Genomic DNA, 24,422 nt, shown 5'->3' on the forward strand with positions numbered 1-24,422 from the left:
TGTTTTATTTTTAAATCTTGTAGACTGTTGGTTTTTTTTTTTTTTTGGCTGCGTTGGGTCTTTGTTGCTGTGTGCAGGCTTTCTCTAGTTGCGGTGAGCAGGGGCTACTCTTTGTTGCAGTGTGCGGGCTTCTCGTTGCGGTGGCTTCTCTTGTTGTGGAGCATGGGTTCTAGGTGCGCGGTCTTCAGTAGTTGCAGCACGCAGGCTCAGTAGTTGTGGTTCTCAGGCTCTAGGGCGCAGGCTCAGTAGTTGTGGCACATGGGCTTAGTTGCTCCGCGGCATGTGGGATCTTCCCGGACCAGGGCTCGAACCCATGTCCCCTGCATTGGCAGGCGGATTGTCAACCACTGAGCCACCAGGGAAGACCCTAGCCTGTTTCTTTAAGCCTTTTACATATATGGAAGTTTTCTTTTTCCATTCATCAAGTTCCAATCCAACAAATGTGTTGTTTTTGAGCATTTTCTAAGTGCAAGCTCCTTTGCAAATGCTTCTGTCTCTGGCTTATTTTAGTTGTCCTTAATTTATCTTCTGCAGTTCAGTTATACATGTGTTGACACTTGGTCAGATACAGCAAGCAGAGGTTGGTGCCTGCCAGCAGCATCTTGCAGTTGTACCTCCTATATAATGCCTAATCTAACTTTTTCCATTCATCTCTTATTCTTTTCTTATTATGAAATATATGTACTTACAGAAGAATTTATAAAATATATCTGTACTGTCTAATGAATACCTATAAAACAAACTCTGGTATAACCCAAGTCAAAAAGTAGAAATTTTGCAATATCCAAGAACACCCACCTTGTTTGTGGCTTCCTTCCTAATTATAATTCTATCCCTCCACTCTGGAAGTATCCACTATTCTGGCTTTGTGATAATCATACCTTTCTTTTCCTTTAAGCTTTTACAACCTATATGTGCATCTCTAAACAATGGCCTGGTTTAGCCTGCTTTGAACTTAATATGAGTGGACTCCATACTGTTGGAATTATTTTTATCTTTCTTCTTTTGTTCAATATTGTGTTTGCAAGGTCATCCATACTATAGCGTTTTGCATACCATTTTCTTAGTGATATACTCTTCCATTGTATGCATATTTCACAACTCATTCATACTATTGTAAGTGGACATTCAGGTGTTTGCAGTTTTTGGTTACCATAAATAACACTGCTACAAATATTCTTACACATGTATGCTAGTGCATATGTTTACATGTTTTTAGGGTAGTACTGGCATACTTTAACATTTCCCTCGTGAAACACCTCTTGGACTTTGATATCCAAACTTTAGAATGTAAGTGTCCTTGCAATATCCTTGTTAGCTGATTTATATGAAAAAATTGTATTTATGTCTCGCAAACTCAATACTACATTTTAAACAAAACAATGTGTGTGGGAGGGGAAGTCTGGGTTATATTCCAGGTAGAATTGTTAAGTATTAATGTTTTGAAAGGTGTAGCTAGAATCACTGAAGGGCATATGTGATGGTTAATTTTATGTGTCAACCTGACTGGAGGCGTTGCCCAGATATTTGGTTAAACATTATTCTGAATGTATCTGTGAGGGAGTTTCTGGATGAGATTAACATTTGAATAGACAGACTAAGTTAAACAGGTGGCCCTTTCCAATGTGGGTGAGCCTCATCCATTTCATTGAAGGCCTGAATAGAACAAAAGCCTGAATAAAGGAGAATTTGCTCTCTCTGCCTGTCTTCTAGCTGGAACATTGGTCTTCTCCTGCCTTCACAATTGGACTTGGACAGGAACTACACCATTGGTTTTACTGGGTCTTCACCAGATTTCTGGGTTCAACTGCAGATCTTGGAACTTCTCAGTCTCCATAATCACGTGAGCCAATTCCTTATAATAAATCATGTATGATATATTACATCAATTGGATATTATATATCCAAGTTTTACTTCTCTGGAGAACCTAGACTAATACACCATGTTCTGCATACAAAGAAACTATTTGAAGTAACCATATTAGTCATTTAATGAATACTTTATATGCATTTTACTCTGAATTAGTTATGTTTTAGGAAATTGGTTGAGGTTTTAGGTTGATATAAAAACACTATAATTTTCCTTATTTGAAATATTAAGAAATAGACTCTCAATTAGCATTTATTTTTAAAATGTCTAATTTACAAAAATAAATTTCTGATCTTAAGTGAAAAATGCCTGAAGTGGGAAATGCTATACCTAAAATGGAAATGCTGGGTAATAGATTGTGTGTATCTTCAACTTGGCTGGATAATGCCAAATTGTTTTCCAAAAGTGAAGTGTGACTATTCCCACCAGGTGTCTATGGTACTTCTGTTGCTTACATCCTCACCAACAGGGTAACCAAATATCCCAATTTTTGAGGAAGCATGCTGTTTTACAGAAAAATGCATTATAAGACATAGAAAGGACTGTAGAATTAGAAAAATATAATTTCACAGAAATTACATTAATAGATTGAGGGAAGGATTATTAATCGGTGTCAAGATCATTAAGTAAATGGTTTATGGAAAACTGGCCATTGGTTAATAGTTAAAAGAAAACCTCACACATTATTTTTTAATCACAAGGGGAAAATTTTATCTGTACAGTGGAGGGGAAAACAAAATAACAGTATAGGAATCAATCAATCATAGTGTCATTAATGTTTGTTAATCAGATATTGTGTGCCAGATATAAAGCCACATGAAGTACACACCAAGGCCTATGAATTATTCTAGGCAAAAATATTTAAATTGGGTTTATTAAGCCTCTAATATAATGTACAATTTATAAGAAATGCAGGATAGAGACTGACAAGTTAAATGGTAGCATAGCAAAGAAACCAGAAAAATCCAGGGATATTCTGCAATAGGTAATTGACCTGGTTCTTTAAAAAGTCATGATTGTGAAAAAGAGATTATAATCTATTACAAGAAACTTAAGGGACATAAAAACCAGATGAAAGTTTGATCCTACATTTGATATTTGAATGGACAAACCATCTGTATGTGATATTTTTGGATCAAATGGGGAATTTTGAATATAGTATAAGTATTAGAAGAGATAAAAGGTACTGAAAGAGAAAGCAGAGATTACTTACTGAAAAAAGTAGGTTGAGGAAGAGTATGTACAATACGATTTTATATTGATATGTAACTACAAAGGGTTGTGTGTGTGTGTGTGTGTGTGTAAAGACCTGGAAATATAGGCGTGAATTAGTAGTGATGGTCTCTGGTGGTGAAGGATTGATTTAATAACGCTTTTCTAATTTTCTACAATGCACATGTGCTGCTTTTCTAATAATAATTTTTAACTAAGTTATACTTAACATACAATGTTATATTAGTTTCAGGTGTACAGCATAGTGATTCAATATTTTTATACATTATGAAATAATCACCCCAATAAGTCCAGTTACCATCCATGACTACACATGTAATAATAATTTTTGAAAAACACAAGCTAGATAATAAAAAGTTACTCAATGTAATAGATCAGTTTTTTTTAACTGATTAATTTTAATGGAGTGTATTTCCTGGTAAAAATTAAGACATAAAAGATAAGTATTTTCTGTCTAATAATAATTCCGTGCATGACTAGCATCTTACATGCTAGATAATCTTCTTGGAAATAATGATTACCTTGATTATTATTAAAAAGACCACTCTATAGGCTCATAAGTCATCTAGTGTCTTCCCTCTTGATTATGTGCATTTTAATGATTTTAAAATAGGTAGAACATGTCTTTCTCTATCCTTCTAGCAATTTATAGTTTTGGTTCCATCATTTTCATCCCTGTTATATTATATTTAGTTTATTAAAGCAGAAATAAATTGATTAAAATAACTTATGAAGAGTTTGCAGATAGCTGTCTATAATTATGAATAGAGTTTTATGCTCCCATTTACTTCATTTTACATATATATGTTTTAAAAAATGCACCTCTTCTTTCCCCCACTTACTCTTGAAAGCCTGGATTATAATCTGTCAGTTTTAGTACATTCTTATCTACATGAGAAATTCTTTTGTTGATTGATATAATCATAAAACAATGATCAGACAACTTTAGTGCATTATTCACTTTTTATTCATAAAAGTTAATAAATAAGGTTTTTTGTCCTCAAGGAGATCCCAGTCCAGAAGGGAGAAAAAGAAAAAAGGTGCTATATAGATCTATAAACAAAATAATTTCCAAAGCAATAGAATTTCACTTATTTTCTTCAGCAAAATATAAGTATTTATTAGGTTCCAGGTTCTGTGCTAGAAACTGGGCTTTAGAAAGAAAATATACAGTTTCTTCCTTTGAATTGCCAATAGTCTAAGATAGACTAATAAACAGATAAACAGACTGATCACAATCAGTATGATTAGTAGCACTTAATCAGTGGTTCTCAAATAAGGGAGTATTTTGCCCCGCAGAGGACACTTGGCAATGTCTGAAGACATCTTTGATTGTCATGTCTGGGGTGTGTGTGCTACTGGCACCTGGTAGGTAGAGGCCAAGGATACTACTAATCATCCTACAATGCACAGGACAGCCCTGCACAACAGAGTTATTAGGTCAAAAACGTCAATAGTGCTGCTCTTGAGAAACCCTACACTAATTATTGAGTGTTTTTGGCTTATGTAAGAGAATTGTCTAACCAGTGAAGGTAAGTAGGGGAGAAGGATATGGAATGCTTTTATGGAGCCTGCAGCTGAAGTTTGAAGGACAAGTAGAGGTAACCAGGCAGAGGACACCAGATCTGTCACCAGGGGTATGTGAAGAGAGCTATGGGAACATGCAAGAAGGAAAGTCTAATTTGGGGGGATGATTAGGAGTGGGCCTGCATAGATAACTGTCAAAGAAGGCTTCTCGGGGATGTTTGAGCTATGTCTAAAAGGATGACTAGGAGGTTGTCATGTGGACATAGGTATATGGGGGATAGTGTTAGAAAAGTCTTGAATTTCAGTTTCAGATTGAGGTTTGTAATTCTGCCAAGGGTCATTTTGAGAAGTGGTATATTTAGTCCTATAAAATAACAACAAAAAAACCTTGCATATGACAATAGTAATTCATCTGTATCATAAGGGGTCATCATATTTTAAAGATTATGTATTTAAGAAAATAATAGAACTCAGTTGCAATGATGAATATATGAGAATATTCGTTGCAGCTTTAGCTTCCAAATATTTGGGAATTTTCCAGATATATTTTAAAAAATTGATTTCTAGTTTAATTCTATTATGATCTAAAGACATACTTTTAATAATTTCTATTCTTTAAAATTTGGCAAAGTTTGTTTTATGGCCAAGAATACTGTCTGTCTTGTTGAATGTTCCACATGCACTTGAAAGAAATGCTTACTCAGATGTTGTATGGAGTGTTCCATAAATGTAAATAATATGATATTATAGTGACATATTGGTTGATAATGTTGCTTATGTCTCCTGTATCTTTACTGATTTCCTGTCTTTGGTCTAGCAATTACTGAGAGAGGAATGTTGAAGTGTCAAACTGTAATTGTGGATTTATCTATTTCTCTTTTTAGCACTATCAGTTTTTGTTTTGTGTATTTTGAGGTTTTGTTATTAGGGATGTACACATTTAGAATTCTTAGGTCTTCTTGGAGAATTGACCCATTTATTATTATCTAATTTTTCTTTTAAACATTGATAATATTCCTTGTTCTGAAGTAACTTTGTGTGATATTATTAAAGCCACCCAAGTTTTCTTTTCTTGGTGTTTGCCTGGTATATCTTTTTTCATCATTTTACTTTTAACCTATCTATGCTTTTATATTAAGGAGATTTCTTATAAATAACATATACTTTTTAAAACTCCAGTCTGACAATCTCTGTTTTTTATTTATTTATTTATTTATTTATTTATTTATTTAATTTATTTATGGCTGCGTTGGGTCTTCGTTTCTGTGCGAGGGCTTTCTCTAGTTGTGGCAAGTGGGGACCACTCTTCATCGCGGTGTGCAGGCCTCTCATTATCGCGGCCTCTCTTGTTGTGGAGCACAGGCTCCAAGACACGCAGGCTCAGCAATTGTGGCTCACGGGCCCAGTCGCTCCGCAGCATGCGGGATCCTCCCAGACCAGGGCTCGAACCCGTGTCCCCTGCACTGGCAGGCAGACTCTCAACCACTGCGCCACCAGGGAAGCCCCAGTCTCTGTTTTTAATTGGCACATTTAGATCATTCACATTTTGTCAATGTTGATATGGTTGAATTAAATTCTACAATCTTGCTTTCTATTGTTCCATCTGTTCTTCATTTCTTTCATCCTCTTTTTCTGCCTTCTTTTTGGTTAACTGAACATTTTTCTTATGATTCTATTTTATCTTCACTATTAACTTATTATTGATACTTCTTAAAAATTTTTTTAGTAGTTGCCCTAGGGTGTATGATGTATATCTTCAGTTAATCAGTCTGCCTTATATAATATTCTTCTTCATGTGTAGATTTTGTTTTTTTCATTATACAGCACTGACTTTGAAAGAGTGTATGATCATGCTTACAACTAATTACATTATTAAAAATTCTGAAATCTATACTCCTTTGTTTATGTCTAGCAAATGCTCAACAACTGCCTATCAGGAAAAAAAAAGTCCTAATCTGTAGTGTTTGATAAACTCTGTGACTTAACCTCTCCAACCATGGCCTATTTCTAGCTATTATTGTGACATCACTGAATGTGGAATTAGGAAGAAATGAGACAATTTTTGCACTGAGCCAGTGCAAGCTGGCTCCAGTACACACTTCTGAGCCCATAAGGTCCCCTGGTGTTGCTAAGACATGTCCTTGGTTCTTGGTTACTGTTTCTATTTCTAGGGCCTAAAACTTTAAATTCTCAGACCTACAAATTTAAATTCCAGTATCCAAGGAGTCTGTAACTACATTTCATCCTCTTGTAAATTTATCTTCTCATATTACTAAAGAGTTCAGGTTCATTAAATATGATCATATCCCCTTCATAGAATTTCTTTCTACCTTCAAAAATACTCACCAGTGGCTCCCATATACCTATTTGTATTAACTATGTCTGAAATCAATCTAAAGACAAGACAAAACAAGGAGATGCATCAGGCCATTCTGTTTGTGCCAGCTACTCAGGAGCTGGCTGCCCTAGTGTTGGGGCTTACAGCAGACTTAATTTGGGGAAAGGATCTGGGAGGGTTAGAGAGCAGGTTTGCATGTTTTCTTACCAAAAGATTGTGAATCATTGGATTGATATAGGTTAGCCCGAAGGTCCGTGTTTTGAAGACCTAAAAATAGCTGCCTTGGTGCTCACTCAACCAGCTACTGACTCTCCCAGTGGAAGTCAAGTGGTGACTATGGCCTAACAAGATGAGATCTTATTTACAATAGAATTGGGGAAATGGAACAAATGTTGAACATTTCAAACCTCCTGGGAGAGTCTGCTATGAGACAGTCTTAAGAGTATTTCAATTCCAGTGTCTTTATAGAAGGCAGAATCTGAGCCACTCATGATAATGTTAAAATAAAGATTTTGGGGGAGGAGGTGGGTGTATGTTGAATAGAAAAATTACAGAAGCTCAACACTTTTGACTGAAACTCAATGCTAGGAGACTGGGAAGTGTCATAAAGAGACTACAGTATATATTCAGGAAAACATTTTGAATAATTGTGAATTTTACTGCACAAACACATAGGTTAATACTTTCTTGTGTTATCGTTTCTCCACATTCCAGGATGAAAATAGTAAAAAAGGGTTGAAAGAATCTTGAATCTAATTTCTCAACTCCCTTTTCTTTAATTTCTGCATAACACACCATCACCAATAAATCAACATTCTTCTAAAGGAGGAAATTGGAATATAAAACACATCTTTATGATAAATAAAAGCATATAGGCAGGAGTTGTAAATCATTTAAATTTCCTTTGGGATAGTGATTCCAAAACATTACTTAGTGAACTGCAATTGCTATTAATCACCTTTATAGCCGAGAAATTCAGATTTTCCCCCAAATGTATGTGTTTCTTTTTCTATGAATTAAAGAGTATTTACTTAGATTTATCCTAATAATAACACTTTAAATATATGAGAACCATTTTGTTACACTATAGCTACATCCATGTTTTTTTTTGTTGTTGTTTCTTTTAAATCATGTGTTTTTTCTAAGATAAAAAGAATACAAACTCATTATTTTAAAAATTGGAAAATGTAGATAATACTTATAAATAAAACAGAAAAATCAACCATAAACCCAACACTCAGAGAGAACCTGTCAATATTCACAGAATTTCATCTACATATTTTTATGCACATATTTTAAAAAATTGGAATTATACTATATATACAGTTTCAAATACTAACATTTCCACCAAGAATATATGAGAGCCTTTTCCTATCCTATAAAATATTTTGACTCTATAATTTCCACTTGCTGAATCATATTGGATGCTTCATAATGTAAAGCTTCATAATGCAATGATGTTTCAAGTATTCCATCAATAGAGTTCCCTTTTCTATAATTTCAAAATCTAAACATTTTATCTTTTATCTTCTAATCTGCTAAATTTTGGTTCATGGTAGGAAAAATTAGCTCTGGATGATTGCACTCACTTCCTCTTTCTTGTCCAGCTTTCTTCTGGGCATGAAAACCCCAAGTGGGAAATAAATGTTCCTAAGCTGTATGGAAAAACTTCTGTCCTAAAGAGGTATTTTGCATCTTTCCTCTTCACTATCAATGTGTGACTTCAGTCTAATTTTCTCCAAGTTGTGTTCTCTTCAATAGATTCTCTATCCACCCTTCTTCTCAATTCCTCCTACCATGATTATAGACCAATCTTCATAATTTCCTGCCTGCATTGAACAGCAAAATTCTCCTAACTGATTTCCATGCATCCAGTCTCACTCTTTCCTAAACTCTTTCCCAAACTTCCACTTTGTGATTTTTATCATCAAATCAGTATGTCATTACCCTACTAAATATTCCAAATGCCTCCCATTGCCTGCAAAAAGATAGTTTGGCAAGACATGTAATTTCCTTCACAATCTAGTACTAACACATCTCTGTATTTATTTATTAATTTATTCAACAGAGCTTACAAGATTATATTTGATACATGAAAGTTTTCATATAGTAGGAATAAATCTTTGCGGATGTTGCCAATGATGACGATGGGTGCAACATTGAAAGAAATAGTCCTGGGAGGCAAAGGCAAGCAAAGCTAGTAATAAAAAAGCAGCAACATCAAAAACTATCCTTCAATTTATCTACTGGAGTTTCTACAGTTACTAAAGGATGATACATATTTAAAGTAAAGTTTAAAGAATGACAAGAGAAAAATTCTAGGCTTAATGGGTATTGCAAAGGAAGGAAATAGGCTTAATGTTATGAGCTATACAGGAGAGAGGTTAAGAGTGCTCTTGAGAAAGTCAGCCTGGATTATAATTTTGGCTTTTCTACTTACGAACTTGGGAGAATTACCTGACTTCTTTGTAATTTGGTTTCTTTGGCCAAATGGATAATAGTAGTGTATTCCTTATAAGCTTGTTGAGAGAACTTAGTTGATTTAAGTAAAGAGCTTGACAAAGTAAGCTTTTAATGAAACTTAGCTATCATTGTTATTATTATTATTAACCATATTTATCTAAAAAGAGAAAATAGAGCCTTTTGCTAACTAGGTATAAGAGAGTTAGATGACATAAGCCATCGGCTGCTCTGTAGTTTACAGGAAAGCTCCAACTATTAAAAAAACGAATAGGAAAAATAAATATGTTGCCACCTGATTCTTAGTGGAACTTTTCGTTTCCTCCATCCCCTACTCAATTATTTCAAATGTTCTATTTAAAATTTCTGACTCTTTCTTTAAGAGTAAAAGGCTACACATTTGATTCATAACATATATTTCCAACTCAGCATTCAGTTATGGTAGTAATAATCCTTGAAATTATAACTTTTTTGAGTTAAATTTAGAAAGCATTGCCCAAGGTTGTATGAGAGCAGTCCCCAATCCTGAGAAAATTTAGAGAAAATTTTAGAACATGTTCAGGTTAAGCTGTGATATAAAAGCCCTAATTTAACTTGAAATGATTTTCTTGTCCTAGCATCAATTTCTTTTACCTCTTGGCTCCATTGTTTAGCATAACCACCCAAAGCAAGGTTTACCCTTTTTGACTAAGAGCATAAAAAAGCTATTGGCAGAAACCAACACGACATTGTAAAGCAATTATACTCCAATAAAGATGTTAAAAAAAAAAAAAGCTATTGGCTGTAAGATTGCTTTCATTTAGGGGGATGTGTATGTGGAGTGGGGGAGAGAAAAAGGAAGATATAAAAAAAAGGAAGGACAGTCATTTTCAGGGAGTTTACTTGAGTTATTTTAAGGACAAATGTAGCCTACTATTCATTTTCTTTCATCATTCTGTAATAAAATTGAACTTTGATGAGCTTAGGTCCAGGGAACAAAATGTGATGCTACCACTTGTGATGATGTATTAAATTCATAGGGTTCTACAATGGAATGATCCCTTTCTCAGAACTGTGTTTGTTTGGGATGTTTGTGTGAACTTTTTGAACTCTACTCTTTTACTCAAGTAACCCTAGGCAAGATAGTACCCAGACTCGATGTTATTATTAACTCTCAGAAGGCATAACACCACAAAAATGCAAATGTTCTAAATACAAGGTGGAGGTTTTTGAGTTCTTAAGTACTTCTGTTATTGATTTTCTCAAGCAAGAAAATAATATAGCTTTTGGGTGGACAAAATAATAAAATTCTAATATTTATGTAAATTGTTTTGATTTATTTTTTTCATTGCTCTTTGCCTTAATATGGAGATGCTACAGTCTTCCTGCTGTTTATAGGGGAAAAAGTCTCCCAGTTTAAATCCATTTAGCTTTAATTCCTGAGTTTAGTTTCATGCAAGTAAATGCTATATTCTCTCTAACTAAAAATAAATGAAACAACACACAGGAGTCTGTTTATGAATACACTGTAATCTAAGAATGAGCAGTGTTTTTATAGAAAAACCAGACCTTTATGACTGCAATCTAAAAGGGAAGCAATTAGGCTGTTTTTTATTAGAGATTAGTACATCATGTTAGTTTAGAAAGCTTTTTTAGAAATAAAATGGAAATCGTAAATATCAGCTCCATCTCAAAACAAAGCAACCATTACTTCTCCCAGCCTCACTTTGTTTGCGGCACATCACAGATTCCTTGAATTACCAATGATATCCTGACCTCTCCTGACCTGGGGTGTCGAGTAACTTTTTCAAAGGATTTTACCAAATATCTGTCTATGTATGCTTACGTATATTCATTTTTCTTGTTGTTGTTGGAGGGTCCTCATATTTCTGAGTCCAGTTTAGGCACTGAAACACTATAGAAATGAAAAACTATACATGTGTGTGAATAAGTTCCTTGTAAGGGCTATTTTTGTAGAGAAATGACCTTGAACCTTTTTGACATTTATACAAGCCTGAGTGACATTTCATCATAATGTCTTTTGCAGCATCCGTGGATTGAAAAGTATGGTACATGCAACATTCAGATAAACTAATGAAATATTTGCTTATGTGCAACTTTACCATCTCCATATAAAAAAATGAACCATGTTTCTGTCAAAAGATTTTCATGAGTCATCGTGCAACTCCCTCTCACTTCTCCTGGGTCTGATAGAAAATTAGCTTCTTTGATAGGCCACATCACGGGAAAGCACTGTGAGAGGGGCAAAAGGGAAATTAGGGAACTTCTTGTGTGTTAGCTTATCATATAACATAGCTATATTACTGTCTCTGCATGTTCATTTGGCATCAAGTCCTTCAGGGTGTGGGGAGGAGGGGTGGGGATTGAGGAAGAGACAGTGACAACTGATGTGCGGGAGGATGTAAGTCATGTGCAATAACTTTTTTTCCTTTCTCCTCCTCATTTAATTACCACTTGTCCTATTGCTCAAGCCAAAAATCTTGGAAACAACCTTGAGTACTCTCTTTATCTCACCCCCACTACTGATTTCTTAGAAATCAATTGGTTCTAGTTTTAAAACATATTTTTCCAACAGACAAAAAAAAAAAGATACAGGAGATCTGAACAGATCTTAACTACTTAACAGAGCTATGTAGAACACTGAGCCACCAATGACAGAATTTATTTTCCATCTAATGTACATGAATGTTTAACAAAATAGACCATGTGATGCATCATAAAGTAAGTTGAACAAATTTCAAAGCATTTAAATCTTTCATTATATTCCCTGACCACAGTGGAATTAAGTTAAATGATTTAAAAAAGTAAACAATGAAGCCACTACGATGCCAGCATTGAGCACAATACTAGTGAACCTGTTGAATCTCCTTCATGCCAAAGAATTTTCAGTTTGCATTATCAGGGCTTGTGACTTAGATAGATATTATCATTGGCTATCCTTAATAAGAAGTGCTTATGAAAAAGTAGATTCAAATGTCAGCAGTGAAGAAATAGCTTAAGAGGCTGACTGATTTTTGTGTAAATAAACGTTAGATATGATTAGTGTAATTAAACTTGGAGTGGTATTTTAAAGCCAAAATAACTATTAATTCAAAATTTAGCTCAGAACCCAGCATTCTAAATTCCCTTAAGACCTTACTTAGTAAGCTGCTGTAGAGACAAATGGGAGGACATTAGGTTGCTAGGTGATTACTGTAATTTAGATAATTTTCTTTAAGGCGCTCTTTGCATACATAAAACTATATTTACCTTGGGGGCTTATTGTAACCTGACCCAATTAAACAATTTGAAGATCACAACCAATTAAAACAACAGCAGGAGTCAGGTGCTTTGTGTGCCCTGTGTTATTTCTTTATTGTATTTCTTGAATTGCTCAAGTCAGACATATCTACTCAGTGATGATTTACTAATTCTAGAAGCATCTCTCCAAAATACCTTCCCATTACCTCCTTTGTCAGCACCTGCTCTTCATTCATCCTAGCTTAAACATTCCACCTTTGATTCAGACTAAAGATTACTATAAAAATGCACATACCCAGGAAGCTTATTTATTAGCTTCGTGACTCCTCAGTCTTGGCAATCTAGGCTTTAGCATCAATTTCTTCAACACTAGGGGAGAGGAAATATGGCAGGGACAGAATGTGTTTGCCTGGCAGGTGCACATCTGCTCCAAAGGGACCTACTAGGTTACAGTAGTTATGTCTGAAGTGGGATTTAGATCTGGGCTAGCATTGTGATTCCTTCCTTTACTTGGTGCAGCAGTACCATCATCATAAAAGTGTACTTAAAATTTTAAGATATTACTAAATAATTTTAAATATTACACAGTTAAGTGGCTAATTTCAGTGATCCTCCCTTGACCTTCCCACTCCTTCTGTGATTGCATTTTTCAGATTCTGTATGTCCGAGGTACCAAATCTATCCCTTTGGCATGCTGCCTGGTTTTGAAGGTTAACACCTGGTTTGGAATGTTAAAACCTGGAATACTGTCCTAAGGGAATTTTGACACATACCATTCATTAATTCACTCAAAGAAGTTTTCAGTGTGATAGGCAATCTGACAGACATAGGGAATATATAGAATAGAGATTTCAAATTCACTGCTTTATGGCACTTACAGTGCAGTGCAGGGGTGGGGACATTCATCAAAGTTCAAACAAATGTGAAAGAGCAATATGATGACTATTATGAAGAAGTCTTGGTGGTGGGAGGTTCAGAAAAGCCTACTCTGAGAAAATAATGTTTGAGCTAGATCTGAAAAGTAGGCGCTAACCAGGGAACCCCCTCAATATCTGACTAATTCTCCAGGAATAGTACCAATTACTTAATACTCTGATGGTTGCAATTTTAGTTATCATTATTTTGAACATGCATTTTACAATGTTTTCTCTTTCTATGATTATTCTTAGTTGAGAAATAACATTATTTTAATAGTATTTTTATTGAACCATGGAAAGAGAAGCACAGGGGGAAAATAAAGAAAACGTATGAATGGGTACTCTTCATTCTCCTGGCTTTTGGACCCATTAGTTTTAATATCAGGCCAGGCAAATTTCTTTAACCTTTTATGGAAGGAGTAGGGATCAGCCACCAAGGAGCACATATTTTCTGCCCCCACTGGATATTGTTCCCTTTTGAAGTCTACATTTATATTGTCTTTTCTCATTTCCGTTGTCATGAACTCTATCCTACCACATCTCCAGCACAAAACCCCAATTTTAGATGAATTAAATAGGTTTCTCAGAGTGTAGCTCTCTGCCTCATCACCATCCTGGATGAGTCAACATTCATGTTAATGTCCCTTCTGATATCTGACCTTTAGAGTTTCTCTGCCCCTGTTAAACCCCTGAGCTTCGGTTCTACATAAGCCTCCCAAGATGACACCCTGGAGCTTAACATCACTGAAACTCTCTTGCAGTGTCTTAAACTATAAACTTTGTAACTTTGACCACAACCTACTTAGTGTCCATGAACTCCCTTACTCCTACAGAAGTGGCAGTTTAGTTACTATCCCTTTATGTTCTCCTAATTACTAATTACTTTAGTCTACTCCTAGCCTAGGATTAGGTTGATGTTATCCCCCCAGAACTTCCTAGTCTTTTCCCTGCTTGACAGTATTTTGCGAGCTCCTTGCAAAAGCTTAGACCTTATTCACTTACCCCAAATATGTAATTGTTTGCTCTTCTGGGTTCCTGAACACTGGTTGAGAAAGTAGTAACCATGCTGATTGGTCTCTTCAGATTTCTGCTATTCAAACTCAAATGGATCTTCATTGCTACTTGACAGTTCCTATATTAATTCCCTTTGGACTCTGGTATATTTCTAGTTATTCTAGACCTCTAGTTATTCTAAACCTTTTTGCTCTTTCCTGAAATCCTTAACCTCAACTTCAGCCCTGCCTTCTCACTCTTAGCAGGTAACTGTCTCCTAATTCATAGCGTATTTAAGAATATACATTGTTTTATCTTTCTCAATTAAAAAAATATACTACATACCTTCATTTTCCATTTCCTTTTAAAAAGAAATATCCCTTCTCTTTTTTTTTAAATAAATTTATTTATTTATTATTTATTTATTTTTGGCCACGTTGGGTCTCTGTCGCTGCGTGCGGGCTTTCTCTAGTTGTGGCGAGTGGAGGCCATTCTTCACTGGGGTGCACAGGGGCTGCTCTTTGTTGTGGTGCACGGGCTTCTCACTGTGGTGGGTTCTCTTGCTGCGGAGCATGGGCTCTAGGCGTGCAGGCTTCAGTAGTTGTGGCTCCCGGGCTCCAGAGCGCAGGCTCAGTAGTTGTGGCACACGGGCTTAGTTGCTCCGTGGCATGTGGGATCTTCCTGGACCAGGGATCGAACCCGTGTCCCCGGCATTGGCAGGCAGGCTGCCAACCACTGTGCCACCAGGAAAGTCCCTCCCTCCTCTTATATAATAAATACACACACTGTTCTATTTAGATTTTTCTTTAGCTCTTTATGTATTGTTGGAACTTAGTAAAGAGTTGTTTTATTTAAACTAATATTAAGTTTAGCAGTCAATTCAATCCCTACCTGTGAAATGAAAGTATACTCTTTGTTTATTTGGGGCACATGAGTAATGATGATTTACAAACTTTTAGTGGGTCTGAGAACTTAGGAGCTGGAGTCAAGGTTCTGCTGTGGCTCTTTTGGACTCCTGATGAAACTATACTGTCTTTTGCCCTTACCTTCCACCATTGAAGAGGAAACGTGAGGAGGACAGAAGAGGCAGAGTGGGGTCTCCTACTCAATACTGTGATCCTGGAGCAAACATTTCTCAGCTCTATTATTATGAAAAGGAGGCATTGGTGGAGCTGTTAGGAGCCAGCCTCGGTCTCTGTGAAAACTCTTGATAGGATAGCCAATCAAAAGTTTACATGAATCCATGTTAATGATGACCAAGGCTGATATTATCATTGACATGAACCCAACAACTATTTTGTAGGTCAAGCTATCAGAGAGGTGGCACCATAATTGATTAATAGAACCAACTAATGGTTTTGGAAATCATCAAAGATCTCGTTATTTTAAAGACAAGTTTCGTGTTAAAGTTGCTATAAAAAGTGATATTGTACTTTCTTAGAATAAAAATTACAATATGTTGTTAATACCATCTGTCCCTTTCCAAAAGTAAAAATAAAGATTTTTCTATAACAAAACAAAACAAAAAGTTTACATGAAGAAATTCATTACAATGGCAGGTTGATTAATTGGGGGAATGTTTTCAGATTTGAACTGAAAGTGTTCTGGAGTTGTTTCTTCTTTCTTTTCTGTTTGTTTTTAATTTACTGGAACTTTTGAAGAGCCTTCATAAAATAAGTGGTTTCTGGAATGGAAAACTGCTCAAGGAGAAGTCTTTTCAAGAAGTAAGGTGCCCCACTCTTTCTACTGCAAGATTTGAAGACTTCCAGTTATATAATTCTACCAGCTACTAAATTTTTACTATGCTTATTTTAAAAAAACAAATGCATTCTTCAACTGTGAATTGTGACCTTTTAAGTGAAGAAAACAAGAAAATTGAGAGAAGAAAATTGTGTCACACTATAAACACTACTTCGTAACTTGATTTTTAATTTTTTTATTTTTAACATCTTTATTGGAGTATAATTGCTGTACAATCTTGTGTTAGTTTCTGCTGTATAACGAAGTAAATCAGCTAGAGGTATACATATATCCCCATATCCCCTTCCTCTTGCGTCTCCCTCCCACCCTCCCTATCCCACCCCTCTAGGTAGTCACAAAGTGCTGTGCTGATCTCCCTGTGCTACGCGGCTGCTTCCCACTAGCTATCTGTTTTACATTTGGTAGTGTATATATGTCAATGCCACTCTCTCACTTCGTCCCAGCTTACCATTATCTGTCCCCGTGTCCTCAAGTGCATTCTCTTTGTCTGCATCTTTATTCCTGTCCTGCACCTGGGTTCTTCAGAACTATATATATATTTTTTAGATTCAAAATATACGCGTTAGCATACCGTATTTGTTTTTCTCTTTCTGACTTACTTCACTCTGTATGACAGTCTCTAGGTCCATACACCTCACTACAAGTAACTCAATTTCGTTTCTTTTTATGGCTGAGTAATATTTCATTGTATATATGTGCCACATCTTCTTTATCTATTCATCCGATGATGGACACTTAGGTTGCTTCCATGTCTTGGCTATTGTAAATAGACCTGCAATGAACATTGCGGTACATGACTCTTTTTGAATTACAGTTTTCTCAGGATATATGACCAGTAGTGGGATTGCTGGGTCATATGGTAGTTCTATTTTTAGTTTTTAAGGAATCTCCATACTGTTCTCCATAGTGGCTGCATCAATTTATATCTCCACCAACAGTGCAAGAGGGTTCCCTTTTCTCCGCACCATCTCCAGCATTTATTGTTTGTAGATTTTTTTATGATGGCCATTCTGACAGGTGTGAGGTGATACCTCATTGTAGTTTTGATTTGCATTTCTCTAATGATTAGTGATGTTGAGCATCCTCTCATGTATTTGTTGGCAATCTGCGTATCTTCTTTGGAGAAATGTCTACTCAGGTTTTCTGCCCATTTTTGGATTGGGTTGTTTGTTTTATTGATATTGAGCTGCGTGAGCTGCTTGTATATTTTGGAGATTAATCCTTTGTCAGTTGCTTCAGTTGCAAATATTTTCTCCCATTCTAAGGGTTGCCTTTTTGTCTTGTTTATGGTTTCCATTGCTGTGCAAAAGCTTTTAAGTTTCATTAGGTCCCATTTGTTTATTTTTGTTTTTATTTCCATTTCTCTAGAAGCTGGGTCAAAAAGGATCTTGCTGTGATTTATGTCAAAGAGTGTTCTGCCTATGTTTTCCTCTAAGAGTTTGATAGTGTCTGGCCTTACATTTAGGTCTTTAATCCATTTTGAGTTTATTTTTGTGTACGGTGTTAGGAAGTGTTCTAATTTCATTCTTTTACATGTAGCTGTCCAGTTTTCCCAGGACCACTTATTGAAGAGACTGTCTTTTCTCCACTGTATATTCTTGCTACCTTTCTCAAAGATAGGGTGACCATATGTGCGTAGGTTTATCTCCGGGCTTTCTATCCTGTTCCACTGAGCTATATTTCTGTTTTTTGTGCCAGTACCATACTGTCTTGATTACTGTAGCTTTGTAGTATAGTCTGAAGTCCGGGAGTGTGATTCCTCCAGTTCCGTTTTTTTTCCTCAAGATTGCTTTGGCTATTCGGCGTCTTTTGTGTTTCCATACAAATTGTGAAATTTCTTGTTCTAGTTCTGTGAAAAATGCCAGTGGTAGTTTGATAGGGATTGCATTGAATCTGTAGATTGCTTTGCGTAGTATAGTCATTTTCACAATGTTGATTCTTCCAATCCAAGAACATGGTATATCTCTCCATCTATTTGTATCATCTTTAATTTCTTTCATCAGTGTCTTATAGTTTTCTGCATACAGGTCTTTTGTCTCCTTAGGTAGGTTTATTCCTAGGTATTTTATTCTTTTTGTTGCAGTGGTAAATGGGAGGGTTTCCTTAATTTCTCTTTCAGATTTTTCATCATTAATGTATAGGAATGCAAGAGATTCCTGTGCATTAATTTTGTATCCTGCTACTTTACCAAATTCATTGATTAGCTCTAGTAGTTTTCTGGTGGCATTTTTAGGATTCTCTATGTATAGTATCATGTCATCTGCAAACAGTGACAGCTTTACTTCTTTTCCGATTTGGATTCCTTTTATTTCTTTTCTTCTCTAATTGTTGTGGCTAAAACTTCCAAAACTATGTTGAATAATAGTGGTGATAGTGGGCAACCTTGTCTTGTTCCTTATCTTAGTGGAAATGGTTTCAGATTTTCAACATTGAGGATGATGTTGGCTGTGGGTTTGTCATATATGGCCTTTATTATGTTGAGGAAAGTTCCCTCTATGCCTACTTTCTGGAGGGTTTTTATCATAAATGGTGTTGAATTTTGTCAAAAGCTTTCTCTGCATCTATTGAGATGATCATATGGTTTTTCTCCTTCAATTTGTTAATATGGTGTATCACTTTGATTGATTTGCATATATTGAAGAATCCTTGCATTCCTGGAAGAAACCCCACGTGATCATAGTGTATGATCCTTTTAATGTGCTGTTGGATTCTATTTGCTAGTATTTTGTTGAGGATTTTTGCATCTATGTTCATTAGTGATATTGGCCTGTAGTTTTCTTTCTTTGTGACATCTTTGTCTGGTTTTGGTGTCAGAGTGATGGTGGACTCGTAGAATGAGTTGGGGAGTGTTCCTCCCTCTGCTATATTTTGGAAGAGTTTGAAAAGGATAGGTGTTAGCTCTTCTCTAAGTGTTTGGTAGAATTCGCCTGTGAAGCCATCTGGTCCTGAGCTTTTGTTTGTTGGAAGATTTTTAATCACAGTTTCAATTTCAGTGCTTGTGATTCGTCTGTTTATATTTTCTATTTCTTCCTGGTTCAATCTTGGAAGGTTGTGCATTTCTAAGAATTTGTCCATTTCTTCCAGGTTGTCCATTTTATTGGCATATAGTTGCTTGTAGTAATCTCTCATGGTCCTTTGTATTTCTGCAGTGTCAGTTGTTACTTCTCCTTTTTCATTTCTACTTCTACTGATTTGAGTCTTTTCCCTTTTTTTCTTCCTGTGTCTGACTAATGGTTTATCAATTTTGTTTATCTTCTCAACTAACCAGCTTTTAGTTTTATTGATCTTTGTGATCGTTTCCTTCATTTCTTTTTCATTTATTTCTGATCTGATCTTTTTGATTTCTTTCCTTCTGCTAACTGTGGGGTTTTTTTGTTCTTCTTTCTCTAATTGCTTTTGATGTAAGGTTAGGTTGTTTATTTGAGATGTTTCTTGTCGCTTAAGGTAAGATTGTACTGCTATAAACTTCCCTCTTAGAACTGCTTTTGCTGCATCCCATAGGTTTTGCATTGTTGTGTATTCATTGTCATTTGTTTCTAGGTATTTTTTGATTTCCTCTTTGATTTCTTCAGTGATCTGTTGGTTTTTAAGTAGTGTGTTGTCTACCTCCATGTGTTTGTATTTCTTACAGATATTTTCCTGTAATTGATATCTACTCTCATAGCATTGTGGTCGGAAAAGATACTTGATATGATTTCAGTTTTCTTAAATTTACCAAGGCTTGATTTGTGACCCAAGATATGATCTATCCTGGAGAATGTTCCATGAGCACTTGAGAAGAATGTGTATTCTGTTGTTTTTGGATGCAATGTCCTATAAATATCAATTAAGTCCATCTTGTTTAATGTATCATTTAAAGCTTGTGTTTCCTTATTTATTTTCATTTTGGATGATCTGTCCATTGGTGAAAGTGGGGTGTTCAAGTCCCCTACTATAATTGTGTTACTGTCGATTTCCCCTTTTATGGCTGTTAGTATTTTCCTTATGTATTGAAGTGCTCCTATGTTGGGTGCATAAATATATACAATTGTTATATCTTCTTCTTGGATTGATCCATTGATCATTATGTAGTGTCCTTCTTTGTCTCTTGTAATAGTCTTTGTTTTAAAGTCTATTTTGTCTGATAAGAGAATTGCTACTCCAGCGTTCTTTTGATTTCCATTTGCATGGAATATCTTTTTCCATCCCCTCACTTTCAGTCTGTATGTGTCCCTAGGTCTGAAGTGGGTCTCTCACAGACAGCATATATACGGGTCTTGTTGTATCCATTCAGCCAGTCTACGTCTTTTGGTTGGAGCATTTAATCCATTTACATTTAAGGTAATTATTGATATATATGTTCCTATTACCATTTTCTTAACTGTTTTGGGTTTATTATTGTAGGTCTTTTCCTTCTCTTGTGTTTCCTGTCTAGAGAAGTTCCTTTAGCATTTGTTGTAAGGCTGGTTTGCTGGTGCTGAATTCTCTTAGCTTTTGCTTGTCTGTAAAGCTTTTAATTTCTCTGTCATACCTGAATGATATCCTTGCTGGGTAGAGTAAGCTTGGTTGTAGGTTTTTTCCTTCGTCACTTTAAATATGCCCTGCCACTCCCTTCTGGCCTGCAGAGTTTCTGCTGAAAGATCAGCTGTTATCCTTATGGAGATTCCCTTATGTGTTATTTGTTGTTTTTCCCTTGCTGCTTTTAATATTTGTTCTTTCTATTTAATTTTTGATAGTTTGATTAATATGTGTCTCGGTGTGTTTCTCCTTGGATTTATCCTGTATGGGACTCTCTGTCCTTCCTGGACTTGATTAACTATTTCCTTTCCCATATTAGGGAAGTTTTCAACTATAATCTCTTCAAATATTTTCTCAGTCCCTTTCTTTTTCTCTTCTTCTTCTGGGATCCCTATAATTCGAATGTTGGTACCTTTAATGTTGTCCCAGAGGCCTCTGAGACTGTCCTCATTTCTTTTCATTCTTTTTTCTTTATTCTGCTCTGCAGTAGTTATTTCCACTATTTTATCTTCCAGGTCACTTATCCGTTCTTTGGCCTAAGTTATTCTGCTATTGACCCCTTCTAGAGAATTTTAAATTTCATTTACTGTGCTTTTCATCACGGCTTGTTTGCTCTTAATTCTTCTAGGTCCTTGTTAAATGTTTCTTGTATTTTCTCCATTCTATTTCCAAGATTTTGGATCATGTTTACTATCATTATTCTGAATTCTTTTTCAGGTAGACTGCCTATTTCCTCTTCATTTGTTAGGTCTGGTGGGTTTTTGCCTTGCCCCTTCATCTGCTGTGTGTTTCTCTGTCTTCTCATGTTGCTTAACTTACTGTGTTTGGGGTCTCCTTTTCGCAGGCTGCAGGGCCATAGTTTCTGTTTTTTTTTTGGTTTCTGTCCCCAGTGGCTAAGGTTGGTTTAGTGGGTTTTGTAGGCTTTCTGCTGGAGGGGACTTGTGCCTGTGTTCTGGTGGATGAGGCTGGATCTTGTCTTTCTGGTAGGCAGGTCCACGTCTAGTGGTGTGTTTTGGGGTGTCTGTGGCCTTATTATGATTTTAGGCAGCCTCTGTGCTAATGGATGGGGCTGTGTTCCTGTCTTGCTAGTTGTTTGGCATAGGGTGTCCAGCACTGTAGCTTGCTGGTCGTTGAGTGGAGTTGGGTCTTGGCGTTGAGATGGAGATCTCTGGGAGAACATTTGACATTTGATGTTATGTGGAGCTGGGAGGTCTCTTGTGGACCAGTGTCCTGAACTTGGCTCTCCTACCTCAGTGGCACAGCCCTGACGCCTGGCTGGTGCACCAAGAGCCTGTCCTCCACACGGCTCAGAATAAAAGGGAGAGAAAAAAGAAAGAAAGAAAGGAGAAGATAAAATAAAATAAAGTTATTAAAATAAAAAATAATTATTAAGAAAAAAATATTTTTAAGTATTAAAAAAAAACCCAAAAACGAACAGACAGAACCCTAGGACAAATGGTAAAAGCAAACCTATACAGGCAAAATCACACACAGAAGCATACACATACACCCACACAAAAAGAGAAAAAGGGAAAAAATGTATATATTGTTGCTCCCGAAGTCCACCTCCTCAATTTGGGATGATTCGTTGTCTATTCAGGTATTCCACAGATGCAGCGTACATCAGGTTGATTTTGGAGATTTAATCCGCTGCTCCTGAGGCTGCTGGGAGACATTTCCCTGTCTCTTCTTTGTTCACACAGCCCCCGGGGGTTAAGCTTTGCATTTAGACGCACCTCTGCGTGTAGGTCGCCTGAGGGCATCTGTTCTTCCCTCAGACAGGATGGGGTTAAAGGAGCAGCTGATTCGGGAGCTCTGGCTCAGTCAGGCGGGGGAGGGGTATGGATGCGGGGCCAGCCTGCAGCGGCAGAGGCTGGCGTGACGTTGCACCAGCCTGAGGAGTGCCATGCATTCTCCCAGGGAAGTTGTCCCTGGATCATGGGACCCTGGCAGTGGCAGGCTGCACAGGCTCCCGGGAGGGGAGGTGTGGATAGTGACCTGTGCTCGCACACAGGCTTCTTGGTGGCTGCAGCAGCAGCCTTAGCATCTCATGCCTGTCTCTGGGGTCCGCGCTGATAGCCGCGTCTTGCACCCGTCTCTGGAGCTCATTTAAGCGGCGCTCTGAATCCCCTCTCCTCGCGCACCAGGAAACAAAGAGGCAAGAAAAAGTCTCTTGTCTCTTCGGCAGCTCCAGACTTTTTCCTGGACTCCCTCCCAGCTAGCTGTGGTGCACTAGCCCCCTTCAGGCTGTGTTCACGCAGCCAACTCCAGTCCTCTCCCTGGGATCCGACCGAAGTCCATGCCTCAGCTCCCAGCCCCCACCCACCCCAGTGGGTTAGCAGACAAGCCTCTTGGGCTGGTGAGTGCTGGTCGGCACTGGTCCTCTGTTCGGGATTCTCTCTGCTTTGCCCTCCGCACTCCTGTTGCTGTGCTCTCCTCCATGGCTCCGAAGCTTCCCCACTCTGCCACCCACAGTCTCCGCCCTCGAAGGGGCTTCCTAGTGTGTAGAAACCTTTCCTCCTTCACAGCTCCCTCCCACTGGTGCAGGTCCTGTCCCTATTCTTTTGTTTCTTTTTTTTCTTTATTTTTTTTGCCCTACCCAGGTACGTGGGGAGTTTCTTGCCTTTTGGGAGGTCTGTGGTCTTCTGCCAGCGTTCAGTAGGTATTCTGTAGGAGTTGTTCCACATGTAGATGTATTTCTGATGTATTTGTGGGGAGGAAGGTGATCTCTGCATCTTAGTCTTCTGCCATCTTGAAGCTTCTCTGTTGGAAGTTTTCAATCACAATTTCAATTTCAGTGCTTGTGATAGGTTTGTTTATATTTTCTATTTCTTCCTGGTTCAGTCTTGGAAGGTTGTGATTTTCTAAGAATTTGTCCATTTCTTCCCGGTTGTGCATTATATTGGCATATAGTTGCTTGTAGTAATCTCTCATGGTCCTTTGTATTTCTGCAGTGTCAGTTGTTACTTCTCCTTTTTCATTTCTAATTCTATTGGTTTGAGTCTTCTCCCTGTTTTTCTTGATGAGTCTGGCTAATTGTTTATCAATTTTGTTTATTTTCTCAAAGTACCAACTTTTAGTTTTATTGATCTTTGTGATTGTTTCCTTCATTTCTTTTTCATTTATTTCTGATATGACCTGGATGATTTCTTTCCTTCTGCTAACTTTGGGATTTTTTTGTCCTTCTTTCTCTAATTGCTTTAGGTGTAAGGTTACGTTGTTTATTTGAGATGTTTCTTGCTTCTTGAGGTAGGATTGTACTGCTATAAACTTCCCTCTTAGAACTGCTTTTGCTCCATCCTATAGGTTTTGTGTTATCGTGTTTTCATTGTCATTTATTTCTAGGTATTTTTTGATTCCCTCTTTGATTTCTTCAGTGATCTCTTGGTTATTTAGTAGTGTATTGTTTAGCCTCCATATGTTTCTATTTTTTACAGTTTTTTTCCTGTAATTGATATATAGTCTCATAGCATTGTGGTCAGAAAAGATACTTGATACGATTTCAATTTTTGTAAATTTACCATGGCTTGATTTGTGATGCAAGATATGATCTATCCTGGAGAATGTTGCATGAGCACTGGAGGAG

At 36.7% G+C, this 24,422-nt stretch overlaps 1 protein-coding gene across 6 annotated transcripts in view; it reads left to right on the forward strand.

The window, feature by feature from the left end:
- FBXO4 (F-box protein 4) overlaps positions 1-24,422 on the forward strand; it is a 344,490-nt gene that overhangs the window by 36,720 nt on the left and 283,348 nt on the right. For all 6 annotated transcript variants that reach the window (XR_009502616.1, XR_009502613.1, XR_009502617.1 and 3 more), the window contains one exon: positions 1,714-1,843. The gene's annotated coding sequence lies outside the window, so the exon portion shown is untranslated. The remainder of the gene's footprint in view (positions 1-1,713; positions 1,844-24,422) is intronic.

The sequence above is a fragment of the Balaenoptera ricei genome, chromosome 3 (genome assembly GCF_028023285.1).
Source record: "Balaenoptera ricei isolate mBalRic1 chromosome 3, mBalRic1.hap2, whole genome shotgun sequence".
Classification (NCBI taxonomy): domain Eukaryota; kingdom Metazoa; phylum Chordata; class Mammalia; order Artiodactyla; family Balaenopteridae; genus Balaenoptera; species Balaenoptera ricei.